The 23,935-nt window shown below is 40.5% G+C and overlaps 1 pseudogene; it reads left to right on the top strand.

Moving 5' to 3' along the window:
• The first annotated feature begins 8,349 nt into the window (after positions 1-8,349).
• LOC100342634 (S-adenosylmethionine decarboxylase proenzyme pseudogene) lies at positions 8,350-10,180 on the top strand (annotated as a pseudogene).
• Positions 10,181-23,935: the final 13,755 nt, after the last annotated feature.

The raw sequence follows: 23,935 nt of genomic DNA, 5'->3' as shown, positions 1-23,935 counted from the left end.
GGTCCAGCTAACCTAAACAGTGTTATTCATCTGGGAGCGAGTGTAGTGCCTCAGTACATACTTGCTCATTTATACGGAGTAATGAACAAGTGAGATTTAAGCGTATTTAGTGCAGAGGTTAAGACTGAGGGCTGCATCTGAGTGCCTGGAATCCGGAATCTGCTTTTGATCCCAGCTTCCGAATAATGTACTCCCTGGGAAGCAGCAGACTATGGCTCAAGGACTTGTGTCCTTGCCTACTTGGCTCCTGGCTTCCACCTGACCCAGGCCTGGCTGTTGCAGGCATTTGAGAAAGTGACCCAGCAAAAAGGAGCTGTTTCTAAATAAATAAATAAATATTTTTTAAAAGAACAAGTGAAATAAAACAAAAAAATTAAATAATGAAAGTTAGGATTTGTTTTGAGAACTGGTTACACAATGTATGCTTTTAAAATCTTTTTCTAGTTTTTGAAAGAGAAAAATCATGCCCTCTTCTTCAGAAAACCTTTAAAGATTAGTGTTCTGATTAGCTTCTAAGTGAATGGTGAGGTATATCCTGTACTAAAGATGGTGTCTTTGCCCTAATATATACAGAATATATGCATTTTATTTTTTAACAATTCCATTTAATGTCTTTGCATATTAAAAGAATGCTTTAACTGTATTTGGAAAGCTTTATGTTATGTCTCACTTCTACTTTTCAATCTAACTAATACTATCTGTAGATAGGGCTCACTGATGATTCTCATTCATATTAGTTGAATCTGTTCTGTGTATCTGGTTTTGAGCTGTTAGGAATCTGCAGGCCAGAGATTCTACCATATGGCTTCAGAATTGTCTGCTTCCTCATGGGCTCTGTGGAAAATTAAATATGGCTTCAAATTCTTTCTATCAAGAGATAGCATCTATATCTTCTCTTTCTAAATGTGGATGGTTCCCCTGTGACTATTTTTGCCAAAAGAATATAGAAGAAGTGCCGGTGTCCCAGGCCTAAGGATATTGGTGGCTTCTCCTGCCGCATGAAACACGTTGGCCTGGGACTCCTGAGCCTCGTGTAGGCAGTTTGTTTTCTCTGCCTCCTAGAGAATCTCCAAGAACCTACCCAAGGAAGATGGCTGACTTGGGTGGCAGGCACGGGAGTGAAGCCATCTTGGGCCTTTCAGCCCAGCCCAGCCACCAGCTAATATCACTGAATATGATCCCAGTCAATATGGAATAGAGCACAGTTGCCCAGTTGAGCCCTGCCCTAAATGTTGATCTGCAGATTCATGGGTATAATACAATGATCATTATTTTGAGTAATTAAGTTTGGGGTAAGTTGCTATGCAGCAATAGACATCTAGAAGTAATACAACTGCTTCATTTAAGGAAATCCACTGTCTTCTAGCTGCCATAAGAACACAGTTTCTCATCACTGATCTGTAGATGAGAACTTGGTTGTGTCACTTAAAATATTTATCTTGACTTAATGCACATCTTTCTCTTGAGCCCTTCTTTTCTGATAGTTCTCTAGCTGTCATGAAGATGGGTTGTGCACTGGAAGTATAGGAAGTAGAGTGGTTCCATTTGCTGAAGGTATTCCAGAGAATGAGATTTCAGAAATGCATTTTGCAGATTTGATATTTCCTGTGAGTGGTGAGCTAAAATGGAATGAGACTGGAAGTAACTGGGGTCAGTTAGTCCTGATGTGATTCCTGACTTTTATGTTAATGGCCAGATAATACTCATGGAGCATGTTCTTGATAACTACTTCAAAATACTCTCTAAATAACGTTTTTATCAATAAGCCAATCTGAACACTAGAAAAACTTTATATTTCCTATATTTTTTATATTAATTACTGATTAGAAAGCAATGAATGAATTAGAAAACTAATTAACATATTCTGAATTTAGGAGTTTTATGCTAATCTTAGTCTCCTTAAATTCATATGGAACAAAGAAAAATTTAAAGAAATCTAGCAAATTCCATTTTTGAATAGGCATTGTGGTAAATAAAAGATGAGCCCAATTTCCTTGTAACTTTCCCCACTGAGTGGTGCAGTCCAATGCACTTACTTTTAGCTTTAATGACCAACTTTACCAATAGAATGCAGCAGAATCACATGCTGAGACCTGAGAGACTAATTCATTAAAATGCTTGCTCCTTCCACCCAGGCAACTTGAATCTTGTCTTGAGAGAAGTCAACTGCCATGTAAGAAATCTGTCCTGTGATTTCAAGGCCAAGAAGCAGACCAAGCTAGTCATAGAGAAAAGCCACATGTTGGGGAGTGGTGCAGAAATGGGTAGAGGCAGAAAAGGAAGAGAGAAGGGGAAAAGACGTTTTATGGAGTTGTAGGGTCGAGGGAGGAAAGGAAAGGAGAGGTAGAGGAGAAGAAGTAGGCAGGAGAAAGATATGCCCAACAAGCAAACCTTGTCATTCCTTCCCAGGCACAAAACATGAATTAGTCTTCAGGTGACTCCAACTATGGTCAGACTTGACCTCAACTACATGCAGCATGTTAAACAAGAGCTGCTGGATGAGCCAATCAGCCCCCAGTACTGTAAGAGAAAATAATAAATTGTTGCCTTAAGCCGGTAAGTTGGGCGGTAGTTTGTTATATAGGAATAGAAACCTGATTCAGACATCATGCCCTATTTCATATATAGGCAGCTAATAATCTGTCTTCATGTCATAATAGCTGGCAAGAAAAATATGAACCACCCTAGAGAATCTGGATTTAGTATGATACACTTTGACTATGAAATGCATTTTAAGAGAAATGAGACATTTTATGAATTGATTGGTACAAAACAGAAAACATCTTTGGGGAAATGAGATTACTGTAAAGTTATATTTTAAAAATAGAACACAATTATTTTAAGTAGTAGATAGAGTGTATATCATAGGGAGAACAGTGTATTTTCTACACCCACATGAGTCTTTGGAGACTGAAATTTCATTATATAGAACCACATAACCAAAAATTAAAGTGCAGTATTTGTCATTTCTCTCAACATCTACTGTATTAGATTTTTAAGGACTAGGTTCAAGTTTATTTAAAAATAAATTATTTGGTAAAGAAATTATGTTTCCATCCTGCATCATGAAACTTTCTTTTGGTCCTGAATTTATATAACTTGTTGCTACTACTGAGTTAAAAATTAGAATCTGTGTTAACATCTGTTTGAAGTTTTACATTTCTACAAGGAAAAAAGAACCTCAATTTTAGAGAAAGGAGAAAATGTGATTTTACTGAGGCTATTAAGATTGCAAAATACTGGCTGGCGCCGTGGCTCAATAGGCTAATCCTCTGCCTGCGGCGCTGGCACACTGAGTTCTAGTCCTGGTCAGGGCGCCGGATTCTGTCCCGGTTGCTCCTCTTCCAGGCCAGCTCTCTGCTGTGGCCCAGGAGTGCAGCAGAGGATGGCTCAAGTGCTTGGGCCCTGCACCCACATGGAGACCAGGAGAGGCACCTGGCTTCTGGCTTCGGATCAGTGCGGTGCGCCGGCCGCAGCGGCCATTTAGGGCGTGAACCAACTGCAAAGGAAGACCTTTCTCTCTCTCACACTGTCCACTCTGTCTGTCAAAAAAAACCCAAAAGATTGCAAAATACTTTTCTGGTCTTCTGAATGATTCAGTTACAACCTCTTGGAAAATGCTAACTTCATGGTCAAACTGTACAGTTCACTCTTCATCTTGTTTACTCTGTAAGATGCCCTCACTTCCTTTTCCTTTTGTTGTAAGCTTCAAAACTCCACACCCACGGTGTTTTCTCTAGGGAGCTTTCCTAAAACCCCCAGGAGGAATCAAGTTCTCTTTCCTTTCAGGTCACCTAGAATTTGATTTATAATACTTTTATAGTAGTGATGGAATTCGTTGTGATTAGTTAGATAAGTCTGTGTCTTCTTACTAGACTATATGCTTCTTAGGCAAAAGGGCAGTGTTTTAATAGTAGGTGCTTAATAAATTTAAGACGCATGAACAAAAGGATAAAGAATATTGTTATTCAATAAAAGGTGTCCCTTTTAACAGATGTTAAAAAAGCTGGCATGATCCAGTTCTTATCATGGGATTGGGTCTAAGATCTCACTTAATCCTGATATCTATACTTTGAAAGAGAAAACACAGACGTCATCCTTGTTTTATAGATGACTCTCAGACTCCATGTGTCTGTATAACTTGCTGTGAGGTTTCATTGGAATTGGGATCTAAACCAAATCACTTTTGATTTCAAAGTCTCTGACATAATCATTGTACTCCATGGCCTAATTGAGTTCATTGGAAGACCTATTGCTTGTGCCCCAAAGAAAAGGCGGAGAAATTCTGTTCATACATGACTGTATGAATTCAAGTGTGTGTGTGTGCACTTGTGCATGCTATTCATGACTTGCAATTCCATTTCCTGCTGCACAAGACTGAATAAATAGCTCTTTCAGATTGGCAGCTGGAGCTTTAAGTGGGCTACGCTCCAGGTCTGGAGACAGCTGCACACCTGGGCGATAGAAAGGCGGTTCAGAAAGCCGGATCCTGTGATCCCAGTGACTCACCAGGATTCTGAAACTGTGCATCTGCTTCATCTCCATTATCTTCTGGGAGACTTGAAGGCATTGATTGTGGAGCCATTAAATGAACCCAAACCTGGAAATGCTATTTCTACAGAGAAGTGAAACCTGCCAGAGCTTGCAACGGGTCAATCCAAGTATTTGCTCCTATTCTCTCAGTCACTCAGATGTCGCTCAGGTTGGGTCTTTTATGTAGGAGACTTCAGGTTCTGGCACATTTATGGAGGCGATGAGGAACTCCTGGAATGTTTTTTCATTATTATTTTTATTTATAAAACTTTTGAAATAATTATAAACAAATAATATTAGTACAAGAAGCACCTATTATGTTTAAATAAAATTTCCTATTTTTAGTATTTTACTTCATTTTCTTTATGAATTGCACTTACTCTCTTTCTGTACTTAATTTTTTTTCCTGAATAGTTTAAGTCTAATGGACATCGTGCCATTTGGTCCCTAAATTAGTAGAATTGCTTTCTCAGATTGCTATTAAAAAATCCCTAAAAAGAGGTCAGGACTTACTTTTATCCCTTCGCTACCTCCAACTGTTCCCCTCATATGAACTCAAGATAGAAGGTATGTATTTAAATACTGGTTTTTTCCTCTCTTGCTCTTTCATACCTTCTTTTTCTATCTTGTCTTTGTCTTTCTCTTTCCTTCCCTGCCTCCTTCCATCCCTTTGTCTTCATCTCTTTTTTGTTCCAATGTCACCTACACAGCAAACTACTCCAGCAACTCTGGTGGCCCCATAGTCTTACCTGTGGTCCACTATCCTCTTTAACTCAAGTACTCTGTGTCTCTTACTTCTTTTTTTATTTCTGTGACTTTTTTCCCATCTAATTCTTGGGACTTACATTATAGTTGCTGATTGTCCATGTCCTAATCTCTTCTCTATGTAGACCCTCATACTGCCTTAGACATTGTAAGTTTCTTAATGCTTGCACTACTTTACTCTGTGGATCTCTTCTCTTGAGCCAAAGTCAGTAAATGATTTGTTCAGCTGCTCTCCTTCCATGCTGCTCTTAGGCCTTTAAAAAAAAAAAAGATTTATTTATTTATTTGAAAGTCAGAGATACACAGAGAGAGAAAGAGAGATAGACAGAGAGAGGTCTTCCATCCGCTGGGTCACTCCCCAGTTGGCCACAACGGCTGGAGCTGCACTGAAACGAAGCCAGGAGTTTCTTCCAGGTCTCCCACGTGGGTGCAGGGGCTCAAGGACTTGGGCCATCCTCTGCTGCTTTTCCAGGCTATAGCAGGGAGCTAGATTGGAAGTGGAGCAGCCGGGACTGGTACCGACACTGATATCAGATGCCGGCACTGCAGGCGGTGGCTTTACCTGCTATGCACAGTGCTGGCCCCCCAATTCACTTCTTTGACTTGTTAAGTCTCTTATACCAATAAATCACAGCTAAGAGGATAGAGGAAAAGGATGAAAAACCAGAGTAATCTTTGAGTAAAGACTCAATTCTGTACAGTGTAATTAGAAAGCAGTTTTTGGTTTCTTGGACTTACTAGTATAGAGACCATCTTAAATTACAGGTTGATATAGAAGTTTTTCCTAAGTTACTTATCTGGTTTAATTTATTTGCATATAAACTCTGGTAAAAAAATATGGAGAGTGCTTGTCTTGTTCATTATTCCTGGAAGAAATGGATTTCCTTGGAAACTAAGGACATTTTAGTTTCAGGGTCCTTCAAATGCATGGGTCTATTCTAAGTCCCTGAGAAAAGCAAGGTCGCTAAGTTCCCATTGTCTTGTCTTTTTGTAAAATGTACAAAAGGATGATATTTTAATTATGTTGAATTAAGGGCTCTGTCTGTTTCATTGGGGCTTTTCTACTGTCATAGTTTTCCTCAGTTTATGTGACCTTGTAGAAAAAGAGAACACTCTTTCTTAGCCATAGTTAGTGGAAAGTTTAGAAGAAATGTGGACAATGTAGTTATTATGAAACTCATTATGTATTGCAACAGTGAGAAGTTTGATGACAAACTGATTGCTGAAGTCATCAATTCAAGGAATATTTAAAATTAGCCATTGCATGACAAAGCTCAAGACTTGAGGCTCCTATGTAAAAGATTCTTGGTAGAGGTCTTCCTGTGCTTAGAAAGCAATTAAAAATGTACATATTACCAATAAGAAATCAAGGACTGAAATATTTTAGACTGAGTATCATTTAAAGAAAAACAATGGAGGTAGGGGTGTTTGGTGTAGAAGTTGGTGACATTTGGTACTCTCACATCCCATATTTGAGTTCCTGGGTTCCAGTCTCCCTTCCATTTCCATGTCCAGCTTATTGCTAATACACCCCCAAGGAGGCAGCAGGTAGTGGCTCAAGAATTTGGGTGCAAGCCACCTGTGTGGGAGACCCAGGTTGAATTCCTGGCCCCTGACTGTGGCCTGGTTCAGCTATATCTGTCCTGGGCATTTGGGGAGTGAACCAGTATGTGGAAGCTCTCTGCATTTTAAATAAGTAAAAGACACACACAAACATTAAACAGCAACAACTACAACCAATTGTGATCTATCTTGTTAGTGTATTATTTTTATAGAAAATAATAACATTATTACTGTATGAGAAAGTTACCAGAGAGTAGGCAGCCAAAATCTATAGGAAACAACTTTTCAGAAATGTATTAGACTATTAATAATTAAAATATTATTCTAGTTTTCTGGCTTTTGTGATGTTTCTGGTGTATTTATTTATTTATTTATTTTTGACAGGCAGAGTGGACAGTGAAAGAGAGAGAGACAGAGAGAAAGGTCTTCCTTTACCATTGGTTCACCCTCCAATGGCCGCCGTGGCCAGGGCACCGCACTGATCCGATGGCAGGAGCCAGGTACTTATCCTGGTCTCCCATGGGGTGCAGGGCCCAAGTACTTGGGCCATCCTCCATTGCACTTCCGGGCCACAGCAGAGAGCTGGACTGGAAGAGGGGCAACCGGGACAGAATCCGGTGCCCCTACCGGGACGAGAACCCAGTGTGCCGGCGACTCAAGGCCGAGGATTAGCCTATTAAGCCGTGGCGCCAGCCTCTGGTGTTTGCTTTTGAAAAATTTATAAATGTTGTGATTCCTTTTCTCATTCTAAATCAATATTAACTTCCATATCTACTATTTTAAATGCTTTATGGGTCATGATTGATAAAGTGGTCCCCTCTCTATGAATCATTTCTGCCTGTCACCTAATACAATTGACAAATTAATATTGAAAGGAACAGACATGGTCAAATCATGAGCTGCCTTTAACTATAAGAATAAATTTTAAAAATGTAAATTTTAAAAAGTATTTCAAAACATATGTACCATGGGATGATTATAATACACTTGGCCCCAAGATGACTTCTGGATATTCTTAAATATCAAATCCACCATAAGCAGACCGCACAACAGTCACTGTATTCTAAGAATGTATGGGAAGTTGCAGCAAGTAACTGATAAAGATCAAAGTAAAAAAAGTCTCACTACACTTTTTGTTTTGACAGGCAGAGTTAGACAGTGAGAGGGAGAGAGACAGAGAGAAAGGTCTTCCTTTTCCGTTGGTTCACTCCCCAAATGGCTGCTATGGCCGGCGCACTGTGCCAATCCCAAGCCAGGAGCCAGGTACTTATCCTGGTCTCCCATGGGGTGCAGGGCCCAAGGACTTGGGCCATCCTCCACTGCACTCCCGGGCCACAGCAGAGAGCTGGACCGGAAGAGGAGCAACAGGGACAGAATCCGGTGTGCCATGCCGGCGCCGCAGGCGGAGGATTAGCCAAGTGAGCCCCAGTGCCGGCCTATACTTTTTTTCTTAAAAGCATGCTGCGCTTACACAGTATGGCAGGCGACATCAGCTAGCACTCGCTCAACTCTCTCTAACGGGGAAGCAGCGGACTACAAGAGACTGAACTGTATCTGCCTCTTTTTTCCAACAGACTCACGTTCAACTTTCACTCATAAAAAAAAAAAGCCAGGAAAATTTTATTATTCCTTTTTTTAAAAAAAGTTAATATAAAATATAGCAAAAAAAAAAAAAAAAAAGGAACCTGAACTTTACTAACACAGCTGGAACAATCCAGAGTGGCGGCGGCAGCGGTGGGAGAAGAGATTTAATTTAGTTGATTTTCTGTGGTTGTTGTTTGTTCGCTAGTCTCACGGTGATGGAAACTGCACATTTTTTCGAAGGGACCGAGAAGCTGCTGGAGGTTTGGTTCTCCCGGCAGCAACCCAACGCAAACCAAGGATCTGGGGATCTTCGTACTATCCCGAGATCTGAGTGGGACATACTTTTGAAGGATGTGCAATGTTCAATCATAAGTGTAACAAAACTGACAAGCAGGAAGCTTATGTACTCAGTGAGAGTAGCGTGTGTGTCCAAGAGACGTTTCATTTTGAAGACACGTGGTACCACCCTCTTGCTGAAAGTGCTGGTTGCCCTGCTGAAGCTTGCTAGGGACTACAGGGGGTTTGACTCAATTCAAAGCTTCTTTTATTCTCGTAAGAATTTCATGAAGCCTTCTCACCAAGGGTGCCCACACCGGAATTTTCAGGAAGAAACAGTTTCTTAATGCGATTTTCCCAAATGGAGCAGCATATTGTATGGGACGTATGAATTCTGACTGCTGGTACCTGTATACTCTGGATTTTCCAGAGAGTCGGGTAATCAGCCAGCCAGACCAAACCCTGGAGATTCTGATGAGTGAGCTTGACCCAGCAGTCATGGACCAGTTCTACATGAAAGATGGTGTTACTGCAAAGGACGTCACTCGTGAGAGTGGAATTCGTGACCTGATACCAGGTTCTGTCATTGATGCCACACTGTTCAATCCTTGTGGGTATTCAATGAATGGAATGAAATCGGATGGAACTTATTGGACTATTCACATCACTCCGGAACCAGAATTTTCTTATGTTAGCTTTGAAACATACTTAAGTCAGACCTCCTATGATGACCTGATCAGGAAAGTCGTGGAAGTCTTCAAGCCAGGAAAATCTGTGACCACCTTGTTTGTTAATCAGAGTTCTAAATGTCGCACAGTGCTTTCTTCGCCCCAGAAGATTGAAGGCTTTAAACGTCTTGATTGCCAGAGTGCTATGTTCAACGATTACAATTTTGTTTTTACCAGTTTTGCTAAGAAGCAGCAACAACAGCCGAGTTGATTAAGAAACATGAAGAAAAAACGCAAAAAGAGAACACACATAGAAGGTGGTGGCTGCTTTCTAGATGTTGACACTGGGGGCCATGCTTTCCGTAACCACCACTTTGTTGTTACACAGAGCCCTAGATGTAATGATAGTGGAATCATTTTGAATTGTATGCATTATTATATCAAGGAGTTAGATATCTTGCATGAATGCTCTCTTCTGTGTTTAGGTATTCTATGCCACTCTTGCTGTGAAATTGAAGTGCATGTAGAAAAAAACTTTTACTATATGAAACTTTACAACGCTTGTGAAAACAATTCAATTTGGTTTATGCACAGTGTAATATTTCTGCAGGTATCGTCCAAAATTCCCCACAGACAAGGTTTTCGTCCTCATTAGATGTTGGCCTCAGCCTAACCATCTGGGACTGTTCTATTTCTGCCAGGTTTTTATGTCCAGTTACCTCCACATTTTAGAACATATTCTCTACTAATGTTATGGAAACCAATTTCTACTTCATACAGATGTTTTTTGCAACAGCAATTAAAGTTTTTCTTCATGTGTTGATTCCTCTTAAGAAAAAAAAAAGCATGCTTCTTATTCTGACTTATTTGCCTAATCTCAATGTAGGTTATGAAAGTTTTGGCCAGGCCAGCGCCGCGGCTTACTAGGCTAATCCTCTGCCTTGCGGCGCTGGCACACCGGGTTCTAGTCCCGGTCGGGGCACCGGATTCTATCACGGTTGTCCCTCTTCCAGGCCAGCTCTCTGCTGTGGCCAGGGAGTGCAATGGAGGATGGCCCAGGTCCTTGGGCCCTGCACCCCATGGGAGACCAGGATAAGTACCTGGCTCCTGCCATCAGATCAGTGCGGTGTGCCGGCCTCAGTGCACCGGCCGCAGCGGCCATTGGAGGGTGAACCAACAGCAAAGGAAGACCTTTTTCTCTGTCTCTCTCACTATCCACTCTGCCTGTCAAAAAAAAAAAAAGTTTTACTTTTTAAAAGATCACCTCATAGTATAATTTTTTGCATTGGGAATTGCCAAATATATTTATGTACATTTCTACAGCTAACATTTCTCTATCTGAAAATCACTGTTATAGTTATCTTCTATTTCCAACTTTACTTGACTTGCAGGGACACTTGCTACTGCCTTGACCAGGACTGTTAAATCACTATGTATCTCTGCTTGTTTCTTTTCTTATTCTTTTTTTTTAAGATTTATTTATTTATTTGAAAGGCAGAGTTGCAGAGAGGAAGAGGCGGAGAAAGAGAGGGAGAGGTGTTCCATCCACTGGTTCACCCCCAAAATGGCCGCAATGGCCGGAGCTTGGCTGAACCAAAGCTAGGAGTCAGAATCTTCTTCTGGGTGTCTCACACAGGTGCCCAAGGACTTAGGCCATCTTCCACTGCTTTCCCAGGCCATACCAGAGATCTGGATTGGAAGCAGAGCAGCTGGGACTCAAACTGGCACCTATATAGAATGTCTGTACTGCAGAAGGAGGCTTTACCCACTAGGCCACATCACCAGCTCCTCTGTTTGTTTCTATAACTGAAATACCAAATGATTAAATAGCTTTGTTTATTTATTCTAGGAAAACAAATGAGAAAGAAAGTTTAAAAAAATAAGATAGATGCATCATTCTAGAAAGAAATTCTTTTTTAGAACAAAAGCAAGAAAAATGTGCAGTGCACTAATGTCCCAACTCCATTCTGTGACTTCACTATTGCCCATGGTCAACCACCATTCAAAAATATTAAATGGAAAATTCCATAAACAAATAATTTCTAAGTTTGAAATTGCACACCACTGAGTAGCTTGATGACATCTTGGTCTTTACTGCTGCTTCCCACTCATGAAACATTCCTTTGTCCTTCATATCCTGGCTGTACATGATACCTACCTTTTATTTTTTTTTTAATTAATTTTTTTGACAGGCAGAGTGGACAGCAAGAGAGAGAGAGAGACAGAGAGACAGAGAGAAAGATCTTCCTTCTGTTGTTTCACCCCCCAGTGGCAGCTTCGGCCGGCGAACTGCGCTGATCCAAAGCCAGGAGCCAGGTGCTACTCCTGGTCTCCCATGTGGGTGCAGGGCCCAAGCACTTGGGCCATCCTCCACTGCCTTCCCGGGCCACAGCAGAGAGCTGGACTAGAAGAGGAGCAACCGGGACAGAATCCGGCACCCCAACCGGGACTAGAACCTGGGGTGCCGGTGCCGCAGGCAGAGGGTTAGCCTACTGAGCCATGGCGCCTGCCAATACCTATCTTTTAGTAGTCAGCGCTGTCTTATTTATCAGGTTGACTGTCACAGTACTGCAGTACCTGTGTTCAAACAGCATTTACACTGTAGCCCAAGACTGTATCACAAAGCCTATGTCACTGGCCTCACTTCATCTTATCACGTAGGCACTGCATCATCTTACATGTTCCCAAGAAATACATACGAGTGCAGTACAATGAGGCTATGTTGAGGGAGACACCAGAGGACCTATTGTTCTAAGTGCTGTATTTTATTACAAGTTAAACTCTTACTGTGTCTAATTTATAAATTAGACTTTATCATAGGCAGATACACAGGAGAAGACATAGTAAATACAAGCATATCTGAATGTAGCATATCACCTTTGTACCATCTATGGCTTCAGGCGTCCATGGAACGTATCGCCTGTGATAAGGAGAGAGCCACTGGTTTTGAGAGGAGAGCCACATTCCTTGCCTTCTATGTGCTGAAAGGGAACAATTGTGCAAACAACTATTTGGAAATCTTCGTTCATAGCCAGGGCCTATAGGCTGCTGCTGCATTTTCCCCTCAAGTGAGACTGCAGGAATCCCACGGAAGCACTTGGACCTCTCTGTAATTGGCTGGCAATGACATGGTTCCTAAATCCATCAAATGTGTGTGTTCATGCTGTAACAGTGCTGACATTCGGCTCTTCTGTTTGGACTTACAACTAAGAAAAATTGGGATTTACTTGAGAATAATATTTCTGTCACTAGAATTAACTAATGCTGCTTTCACAAAATATTGTTTTAAACATGTCAATTCATTATAAAATTATCACACAAAGTGGGTTCAGTTTCATTACCAATTCCCTTCTCATCCCTCGTTGACAGCATCCTTGAGCCTGAATGGCTCTCAGCCATCTTCTCACCACCCTGTACTAAGAGATTTTATAATAACAGACTCGTAAGACCCATTGCAGGTTTACTGTGAGAATGTGGTTTAATACTTTCCACAGTGTCATTTTTATGAGGACCCCAGGAGAAATTTCTCTCTGGTCTTTGAACTGGAAGAAACATGCATCTTCCAGGTAGCTGATTTGCTTCCGCCTTGTGGGTGCTGTGAATAACAAACTCCATTGTGATGTCTTCTTTCTTCTGGTTCCTAGAAAGCACACAGCCAAATCTGTGACCCACCTCTGTGGAGGCAAGCAATGTATTATGTGGACTTTAATCATGGCTCCATCTTCTTTTCTCAATTTATTTACCTCAGCTTCACTTTCCTCCCAACTGTGATCTATTTTATCTTATTATTTAGTATGTATCTTTGCTCTGTACTTCAAATGTTTTCTGGAATCATATTAGCATGTAAATAAATGAATAAATCATAAATTGTTAGTGTTATTTATGAATTTTTCTCCTCTTTGCTTTACGGAGCCAGGCCCAGGAGAGATTATGAAAGTGAGCTAATGTAGGAAACCATCCCAATATTAGTGGCTCCATGGAATAGAGATCTACTTCTCCAAGTCTAAGGTGCTGCAGGTGATCTCCCAGGCAGCAATGTATGTGCCATCAAAGTCTTGGGCCTCCTTGGGCCCTTCACTTAGTCCCAGGGGTATAGCCCTGCCCCTACTTTGTGAGACAGCAGAGGCTTCCACAGTGCTGGGGCCAGGTCTGCGGGTGGCATACATGACTCATGCACACGTTTTGTTAATCAAAACCTCTCACATGCTTCTCCTGCATGCAAGAAGTCTGAGCAATATGAAGTTCCTGTGATTTCAAGAGGAAACCAGAAATGGCTTCCCTGGGCACATACCACCTCTTTCACATTGACTAGTTTTGGCTGAAGTCTTACAGTGCATCCCTGCAAGAATTCAATATCCAGTGATCAGATATAATCTTGGGGCTTTGCAATGGTGGCTGCATATCATCTTAATTCTATGGTTTGCTTCCTCCTACACATTTCCCAAGAATTATTTTATACTACAGACAACACATGATACCCTGGAATCAGACTGACCTAGTTTCAAATCCAAGATCTACCCTAACTATTTAGCTTTTCACAAGTTATATGACATCGATCTTTAAAATGGGAGCAATGATGATACCTACTTTATAAGGTTGTTAGGGGGATTAATTAAGAGATTTGCTATTTTAGCCTGTTCATTAGGGAATGTGCCAGTGACAACCTGCATTTGGGATCTCCCAGTTTGTCCCCTTTTTAATGAACTTTCTCTCTTTGTTCAACAGACTGACCATGGATGTATGAAGGTCTAACCTATTAAAAAAAAAGGCAGAGCCACAATTCCTCTGAGAGCAGGGATTTTTTTTTTCTGATCATGATTAAAGCTATCCTAAATATCTTGGATAAAAATATTCAACACATCTGTTGAAAACAATGAGTGGATAATGTGGCAGTTTGAATTTAAAGCAAATACCATGTTTTGGGTATGAGATCAGAGTATGATTTGGCTTTTAAAATCAACTTCTTTGTGGCATAATTTACAGGCAATAACATATCTATTTTGAGTGCACTGCTTAGTGAGCTTGACAACTGTTTACATCTATTAACCAACACCACAATTAAGAAATAGAACAATTCAATCACCCATGACTTAGTTTTAGCAATGGGTTTTAAAATGATTTATGTGCTGATTGCTTCTGAGCCCCTTGGCCCTTGATGCCTGGCTGCTCTCAATTACAGCCAAACCTGTACTCAGCCCTGCTGAGGGAGGCCCTACTGCAGGGTTTCTCAGCCACTGTGCTGCTGACATTATGGGGCAGGTAAGCCTTTGCTGATGGAGATATATTGTGTATTATAGGGTATTTAGCTGCGTACCCAGCATCTATCTGGTAGATGCTGGTAATAACACTACCTCCATGCCCATGACAACTAAGCGTGTCTTGAGATATTGCTAAACATCCACAATTTCGGTCACAAAATTGCTATGGATTGAAAACCATTACCATATATCCGTCCCTTTAGTGGAATCTGAGTTAGCAGAATACACACCTGAGCTGAGACAGTACTGTTGCACCTGCTGAGATCCAGTTATAGAATTTTCTTGTTTTTGAAAAAGATGTATGATGTACTTGTTTGAAAGGCAGAGGGAGGGAGGGAGGGAGGAAGGACGGAAGGAAGGAATGAAGGAAAGAAGGATATCATTCACCCCTCATCCATTCCCCAATAGCCTACAAAGACCAGGCAGCCTGGATAGGCCCAGGCTGAAGCCAGGAGCCAGGCACTCCATTCAAGTTCTACTATGTAGCTGGAAGGAACCCGAATACTTGGACCAACTTATGTTGCCCTCTAGACATATTAGCAGGAAGTATGTGGGCAGCCACAGGTAGTCGCTCCCTTTGTGTACACTTAAACATATGAATGGAGACTTCCCGGCACAGACAATTAGGCTAGGGAGATTCCGGGAAGAGGCAGGAAGAACCTAAACCTTTCACAAGAGATGATACAGATAATCAGTCACACCTGTAACCTGCATTTATCACCTAAGTGTTTTATTGTACCCTTGTAATCAATAATTAAGAACCTTATCGGGAACTCTTTGTAACCTTAAAAGCCTTTTTGATATGTAAATCTTTTGTGCTCCTTCTTGTGAACAACTGGTCATGTTTAAATACTACTGGATTTATTCAATAAACGAGCCTTGATCAGGACTTGTCTTGGCTCCATTCTTTGTGTCCTTGTCCCCGCATTCCCACTCTCTGTTTCAGGAAAACCCAGTTCATTGTGCAGGCCGGCACAGAAGTAGGATTGGAAGCAGAGGTGGTACTCAACCCCAAGCACTCTAAGTGATGGTCTAACCAAGTGCACCATAACAGCCACAATGCAGTTTTCTTGTCTCACTTGACACAACAAGGTGTGCTCGCTTCGGCAGCACATATACTAAAATTGGAACGACACAACAAGGTAAGGTCCCACTGCTTTGGGATCCTGCAGCCCACTGGCACAGTGCCCACTCCATTCCCTGCTGTCAGTGTGTGCCATTCACTATCTGGAGTGCTGAATATTTAAAGCACCTATTGGTCCTCCCTTTGTTATGCACAATGACATTAAATCTTCCTTGTGTTTTATTCCTGCCTTGTGAATGTGAACTCTCCAAGACCAACTCATTTTAAGGTAATGAACCTTGCCTCAGTTACACCCCCATAAGTAGACAAGTAGATTTTAATTGAATGGATACACATGCTTGTCATTGTATCTGGCCTTGAGTAAGACTCCTTTTGTAGCCAACATTACTATTTCTTCCTTGACCCTGTTTTCCTGTCCTGGGATCACTTTGTGATAGTCTTCCCTTCCCTATTCTGCACTTCCTATGTTTGTGTCACCTGCTGTTGGATGAGTGCTAGAGCCACATAATCCAAAGATACTTCTCCAGCTACTCAGTTCACCAAGAACCACCCCCATCTGCCTGGCCTCTTGGATTACTAATCACACATTTTTTTGGTGTGTGATGTAAGGTTTTTCTCCCCCTGTTCTTTAGGAGCCTGGTGACCATTTGATTGGGAAAAAAACTGCTTTCCCAAGTGTCACTAGGAAAACAACCCTCTGAAGGTTGGGGGAAAAAAAAGACATTCTGGGTCTGGTAGTCTCCTAGTTTTCTCACCATCCTTGCCTTGCAGTGTCGTCAGGCTCGTACTTGTGGCTCATGCAATTTATGACTAATAAATGTAGAGGTTGTATTTGCTTAAAAGCACATGCTACAGTGAGTTACACACAAATAAGAGGTGTTTTTTTTTTAATAACTGAACAGAAGAGCAGCAGTTATTGATACACAAAAGGAGGGGCTGACAGTGTGGTATAGCTGGTAAAGCCGCCACCTGCAGTCCTGGCACCCCATAAGGGCACCGGTTGGAGTCTTGGCTGCTCTACTTCTGATCCAGCTCTCTACTATGGCCTGGGAAAGCAGTGGAAGATGGCCCAAGTCCTTGGGCCCCTGCACCCACATGGGAGATCTGGAAGAAGCTCTGGCTCCTGGCTTCAGATCATCAGAGCTTTGGCCATTGTGGCCATCTGGGGAGTGAACTAGTGGATGAAAGACCTCTCTCTTTCTCTTTCTGCCTCTGCCTATCTGTAACTCTGCCTTTCACATAAATAAATAAATCTTTAAAAAAAAAAGGAAAAGAAAGAAAGGTAAAAGGATAGTATGCAGTCAGGCATGAGTTCAGGAAACCTCAAGAGAGAAAATTGCTGCCTACCCAAATTGGGATCATCCTTTTATAGGTATCCAGGCCAGGGCCTCATTGAAGATCTGAGGGAGACAGGATTTGGAGAGGGGTTGTGGTGCGTATGGTGGTTTCCAGGAACGTGGACCAGTAGGCACAATGGTGAACCCACTGAGAATTCCTCTTTTTTAAAAAGAACAGAAACATGAGACGTAAGAGCACATTCCTTGTATGCAAGCAGTCTCAGAAGTTGAGGAAGCCAGGGTAATGTTCACATATTGCAAGGAAGGGAACCCAAACCATGTGGGAAAAGTAGAGTTTGGAGAACTAGTAAGGAAGCAAAGGTCATTATTCTATTTCATATTAGGCATTGCTATATTCCATATTCTATTATTATTATTTTTTTTTGACAGGCAGAGTGGACAGTGAGAGAGAGACAGAGAGAAAGGTCTTCCTTTTGCTGTTGGTTCACCCTCCAATGGCCGCTGCTGCGGCTGGTGCATCACGCTGATCCGAAGCCAGGAGCTAGGTGCTTTTTTCCTGGTCTCCCATGGGGTGCAGGGCCCAAGGACTTGGGCCATCCTCCACTGCACTCCCGGGCCATAGCAGAGAGCTGGCCTGGAAGAGGGGCAACTGGGACAGAATCCGGCACCCTGACCGGGACTAGAACCCGGTGTGCTGGTGCCGCAAGGCGGAGGATTAGCCTATTGAGCCACGGCGCCGGCCCCATATTCTATTATACATTAATATATTATTTAATAATCTAAAATTATTATGATGAACCTGATAAATTTTACTGAATTGATTCTTGAACAAATCTTAACTTTATGTTCCTGTAACACAGGCATCAACTTGGCTTTTGGAACTCAATATGCAGGAATAAAAGCTGCAAAATCCCTATTGCTCAAAATATTGTGTTGCTTGGTTTTTCCAGTCTTCTCAGAAACTCACAAGCTGACTTCATTTTCTTCTTTTCTCTTCACCTTCTTGCTGCAGAAATTCTATCCTGAAGGGAGGAATGGTGGGAAAGTACAGAGCCAAAGGCAATTTGTGGTTAATAAAAAGCAGGGGATGAATTAGAAGTTATTTTCCCAGGACACAAGCTTTTAGGACCTGAAGTAAAATAACTGATTTGAGTTATATCCACCTCTGAGAGCAGTCCTGGATATATATATATATACTGGGGAAGTAGGCCAACCTGACCCCAGGAGAATAAAAAAAAACCAAAACTATTCCTGTAATTCTCTGGAAGAAAGCAAAAGCTTTGATTTTCAAATCATAGATTGAGATGCATATTAAGAAAAGAAACAAGAATTTATCTTGAATTTACAATCCAAGGCCTTTCTAAAAAACAAAACTACCTAGGGATGGTAGGCAAGACTGATACCTGGAAGCCACAAGCAGTCAGGGAAGGAATGATTAGTGCCAAATGTAAGATGAAAAAAGATATTTTCTGCTGACCTGTGTAATTTTGTTTAAAATAGTTCTCACTTTCAGTTTGCTTTCTGTGTGAACAGCAGGAATTTGGCAGAAAATATAAAGGTTTAAATTGAAAACCACTTAAAAACTTTGAAGAATTTGTAATTCCAGTAAAGAAAAAAATTATAGAATCAGGTGTTAAAAGTGAATGCCAAATCTAAATACAAGTATGTTTCAAAATGCTTCTGATGGAATGGAATTAAAAGATAATGCAAATTTTCATTAATAATTAACTCCTTGTGTTTTAGGAACACAGTATGACAGATTCCCAGATCTGAGGACATGAAGATCAAATGGAGAACATGAAGACCAGTGATCTGACATCTAAGGTAACAGAAGGAAACAGTCTCATTCCTTCCTGTCTTAGGTGTCAAATTGTCCATCTTCTTCACCAGGGCAATGTCCTTCACCTGACCTCTCTCAATGCTGCCATCACTGGGGAGTTTTAACAAACAATTAGCTCTCAGTGGCATCACAAAAAGGGAACTTAGAAGGAACTGTGCTACCTTGGTGAAACTCCATCCCCAACCATAAATCTGCTCTTCCTCCCAGTTTCCTTTGCATTAGTGCCTTCCCCATTTCCTGGTAACCTCAGCCCAGATAATTTCCACTGAGCTGTCTTTGACCCTATTTTCTCCCTTTTTAAGGTCTCCATAACTTAGTGGGGGTAGTATAGGGAGGAAAATCCAGGTTGATAGAGCAAAAAGCAGCATAAAATTTTTTAAAAAATTAAAAAAAAAAAACCTTTATTTGAAATGGAGAGAGGGTAAGAGTGACACAGAGAGGTAGACAGAGAGAGAAAGAGAGCTCCATCTTCTGGATCACTCCCTAAATGCCTACAACTGCTGAGGTTGGGCTGGGGCTAAAGCTAAGAGCGAAGAACTCAATCCAGGTCTCTCCCATATAGGTGGCAGAAACCCAGTCACTTGAGCCATCACTACTGCTTCCCAAAGCCTGTATTAGAAGGGAGTTGGCAACAGGTGTTAGGCACGCCAATGTCGGACATGGTTGTCCTAACTTGCAACTTAACCACTAGGCAAATGCCTACCCCAGCATAGAATTTTTTTAAATAATTAGAAAACAAAGCATCTTAAATACAAAGCTGTCTTACTCTGTGCACTTGGTTTCCCACTATGGCAATGGCAACCGTCTTCAGTGGATATCTCAGGGCAGACATAGCTTCTGAGTATTTCCATCTTAGCCAAATAGAAAGGGGAAGCCTTACCCTTGTGTTGCTGTAGGAACACCAGGAACTTTTCACTTGATTTCCCACGTTATGACTTCAAGGTAACCTGGTGGTGCATAAAAACAGGACCTGCATGAAACAGAATTCATTGGTGGAAAAAAATTGTTGCTGTTAGATCTTTCTATTTCTGGACTCTCCTCTGGTTCCTTCCTTCTCCCCTCTGTGATACTTCTCTTCTACACTACACACACTTCCTTAGGATTCCAAGACTCACTCTTTGGGACCCAAAAAAAAAAAAAAGAGCTTTTGTGAGATCTAATATTAATGCATTTTAAATTTATAAACAGTTGACATTATATTAGAGTGTTAATGTTCTCTGAAGGCTTTCCAATTTAACAGTGATTAAAGCCTAAGCAAAAGAAATGAAGCTTGTACAGATAATTTCAGACACACAGAAGAGCACAAGGATTCTTTGCATCTGCATTTGTTTAACCAGGAGAAACTGTGGGAGCGACACTTAAAACATTCAGATGGATTCTGTACCATGAAAATGTTATGAGGTTATGGAAAATTTTAGAAAATGAACATCTTTCCTTAGCATAGATATACCATATAACTTATACATCATATTTTAGACTTCTACACACAATAGATTTTTTTAAGTGTGTGAAATAGCTATCTTCAGTAATATTGTTGAAGTTATTTCCCTTCTGAATAAAAAAAAGAAAGAGAGAGAAGATTTACTATTTCAGATTCTTTAGACTGGCTAAAAAGGTATGTGGAATTTGAAAGTATAAGAGCGCATGATCTATTTTAAGTTGTTAACACAATTTTATTGTTTCTGGAAATATTAAATCATTATTCCTTTCAAACAGAATATAATATATATGTGATTTAAAGAGGAATTACAGATATTTATATAATAGTATAGTAAGCTTTGGTTATCATATATATATATATATATATAAGATTCCTTTAAGCAAATAACAAAATAATCTTCAAAGATTAAAAAGTGACCAAGATGAAGAGTAGGTCAAATATTTTCCTTGGGAGTGATACAGATAACTGAAACAAAGAGATGTTGGCACAAGCTTTAACGCTCCACTTCCCTTCCCTTTGTGTCTGTGGAAATGAGCACATCATGAATTTAAAGAATTCAACATTAAAGAAGTCAACATGAATTAAATCTAAACATTTATTTTTAAAGAGGAAGTAATAAATCAAAGATAGTTTTTCTTTCATAGGATATAGTTTAAGTATGTATTAATAATTAAAATGGAAGAAAATAGATTTTCAGCTTTATCTAAAATTTCTTTAAAATATATAGGTTTTCTTTGAGTATCTATGATTGGCTTAAAGGCAAAAGTTATGGTTTCTAATTTATTGACTCTCTGTTACTAAGAACTAAGGAATTATGTTGCTTAAATTTATTTACTACTTGTCAAATTTACTGGTGAATTTTGTAATGTGTTTTGTGTGCTTGCAAGTAAGACAAGATGACCATCAGTACTGAAATAAACTTAATGTTTTGTTGATTTTTTTAAAAGATTTATTTATTTTACTTGAAAGTCACAGTTACACAGAGAGAGAAGGAGGGGCAGAGAGAGAGAGAGAGGTCTTCCATCCCACTGGTTCACTTCCCAAATGGCCACACCAGTCACAGCTGAGCTGATCCGAAGTCAGGAGCCAGGAGCTTCTTCTGGGTCTCCCACGTGGGTGCAGGGGCCCAAGGGCTTGGGCCATCTTCTACTGCTTTCCCAGGCCATAGCAGAGAGCTGGATCAGAAGTGGAGCAGCCAAGACTTGAACCGGCGCCCATATGGGATGCCGGTAATTCAGGCAGCAGCTTTACCCGCTACGCTACAGCGTCGGCCCCTGTTTTGTTGATTTTTGGCATACATTTATTTCTTAATTCTGAGGTAACTTTTTTAAAGGACAGAATGGATTAGGTCATTAAAATTTGAAGAGACTGAAGAATAATCTCTAAACCTATAAAAATTCAATCCTATTTTATTCCTAAATGTGTGCTGGTTTTAGGCAGCACAGTGAGAACCAAAAGGTAATTGCACTGTTGCTTTTGAGTTTATTCTTTTGTGGCCAGAAGGTAAAGCAAAATGTTTTGGAAGATGTTCAACATTTAATTACCTTGATTCTGATGTTTTTCTTAATGGATGTTAATACTTTGAACCAATTGCATTCAAATGCTTAATTTATATTGTGCAGCACACAGAACATATCAGAACTAATAATAAATATAAATGGAACAAGGGCAATAGTTAATATTTCCTTAGTATTCCCTTTCTCTTTTACTAGCACATTAAAAAGTGTCCAGGCTGGTATGACCATGAATATTCTTGCCTATGAATTCATAAATGGTTCTAAATATCATAAAGAATGATGGATGTTTTTATTAGGTTTTAATTACAACTGTGTATAACTTTAAACCATAAAACAATTTAGAGAGATTAAGTAGAAAATTAGCCATGGGAAGGCAGTGGAATTTTTGGTGCTGGAGCATGTTATACCTGCTAGAAATTCAGATTCCCGTTTTTCTTGCTGTTCATTAAATGCTCTAAAGATAAAAAAAGTAGGGGTGCTAAGACATAGCTATAGACAAAAAGAAGTTTCAAACCTGTGAGGGTTTGTTACCTGGTCATTTTGTGAATGTTTGAATATGGTTGCTAAATACCAGGGGCTGCATTGATTTCACTCATTAAAACTTGTTCTTTTTCTTTTTCTTTTTTTTTTTTTTTTTTTTTTTTTTTTTGACAGGCAGAGTGGACAGTGAGAGAAAGAGAGACAGAGAGAAAGGTCTTCCTTTGCCGTTGGTTCACCCTCCAATGGCCGCTGCGGCTGGCGCACGGTGCTGATCCGAAGGCAGGAGCCAGGTGTTTCTCCTGGTCTCCCATGGGGTGCAGGGCCCAAGTACTTGAGCCATCCTCCACTGCACTCCCGGGCCACATCAGAGAGCTGGCCTGGAAGAGGGGCAACCGGGACAGAATCCGGCACCGAGACCGGGACTAGAACCCAGAGTGCTGGCGCCGCAAGGCGGAGGATTAGCCTAGTGAGCCGAGGCGCCGGCCCTAAAACTTGTTCTTGAATACATATACCTTCCATGAGCATATGAAATGGTTGTTAATGTCATTAAGCTTGGGTTGTTTTTTTATGCATGAAGGAGAGTGGAACAGAATTTGGTGCCTGGAAGTGGGAGTTTTGCCCTTGTCTCTGGGCTCAGGCACTGAGTGACCAGTAGGCATGGAGGAGACTATTAGCAAGGATGCAAAGAAAGTGTTATTGAAAACCCAGGAACTGGTGCACTCTTATGGAGAGACAATATTTGGTGATACTGTTGCTTATGGTATCATGGGATTATAAATATATCTCATGAAATTGGCCAGCTCAGAAGACTTCTGTGCAGATTACTGAAAATGTTTTTTGCTTTTTTCAGTTGTTAAAAATGAGAGAAAAGAAAAATGAACAAGTTTTCCAGATTTTAAATTGGAATTAAAACTTAGAGAAACTATAAAGGGGCTCAAATTTCCAAGTCAACAAGTGTTTCCAAAATAAGAAAGAGTGTTAAGTAAAGGGTCAACTCTATGGAGCTGTTAGGATTTTAAAGCTTAGGGTAAAGATGAAGACCAGAGAATGATCTGATCTTGTTTAGACCCCAGAATGACTTAAGGCTGTTTCTCATAGACTGTTTCTGTTACACAAAAGGACTCCTTAAAGTATTTTTTCCCAAAGAAACCTTTTATTTAAAGAATACAAGTTTCATAAGTACAACTTCAGGAATATAAGGATTTTTCCCACCATATCCACCCTCCCCTCCACACTCTCAACCCTCTCCTCCTCCTTTTCCCCTTTCCTGTCCCATTCTCCATTAAGATTCATTTTCACTTAATTTTATACACAGAAGACCAACTCTGTATTAAGTAAAGATTTCAACAATTTGCATACATGCACACACACACACATACAAGCTATTTGAGAACAAGTTTTACAGTTAATTCTCATAATAAAACTCATTGAGGATAACGGTCCTACATGGAAAGTTAGTGCACAGTGACTCCTGTTGTTAATTTAACAATTAAAAATTTTATGTATGATGTCAGTGACCACTTGAGGCTCTTGACATGAGCTGCCTTGGCTATGGAAGCCTTTTGAATCCATAAACACTGTCAGTATTTGGACAAGGCCATAAGCAAAGTAGTTCTCTTCTCCCTTCA

The sequence above is a fragment of the Oryctolagus cuniculus genome, chromosome 14, assembly GCF_964237555.1.
Source record: "Oryctolagus cuniculus chromosome 14, mOryCun1.1, whole genome shotgun sequence".
NCBI lineage: Eukaryota > Metazoa > Chordata > Mammalia > Lagomorpha > Leporidae > Oryctolagus > Oryctolagus cuniculus.
The sequence above is the reverse complement of the archived record's forward strand: the minus strand, read 5'-3'. Positions and strand labels throughout refer to the sequence as shown.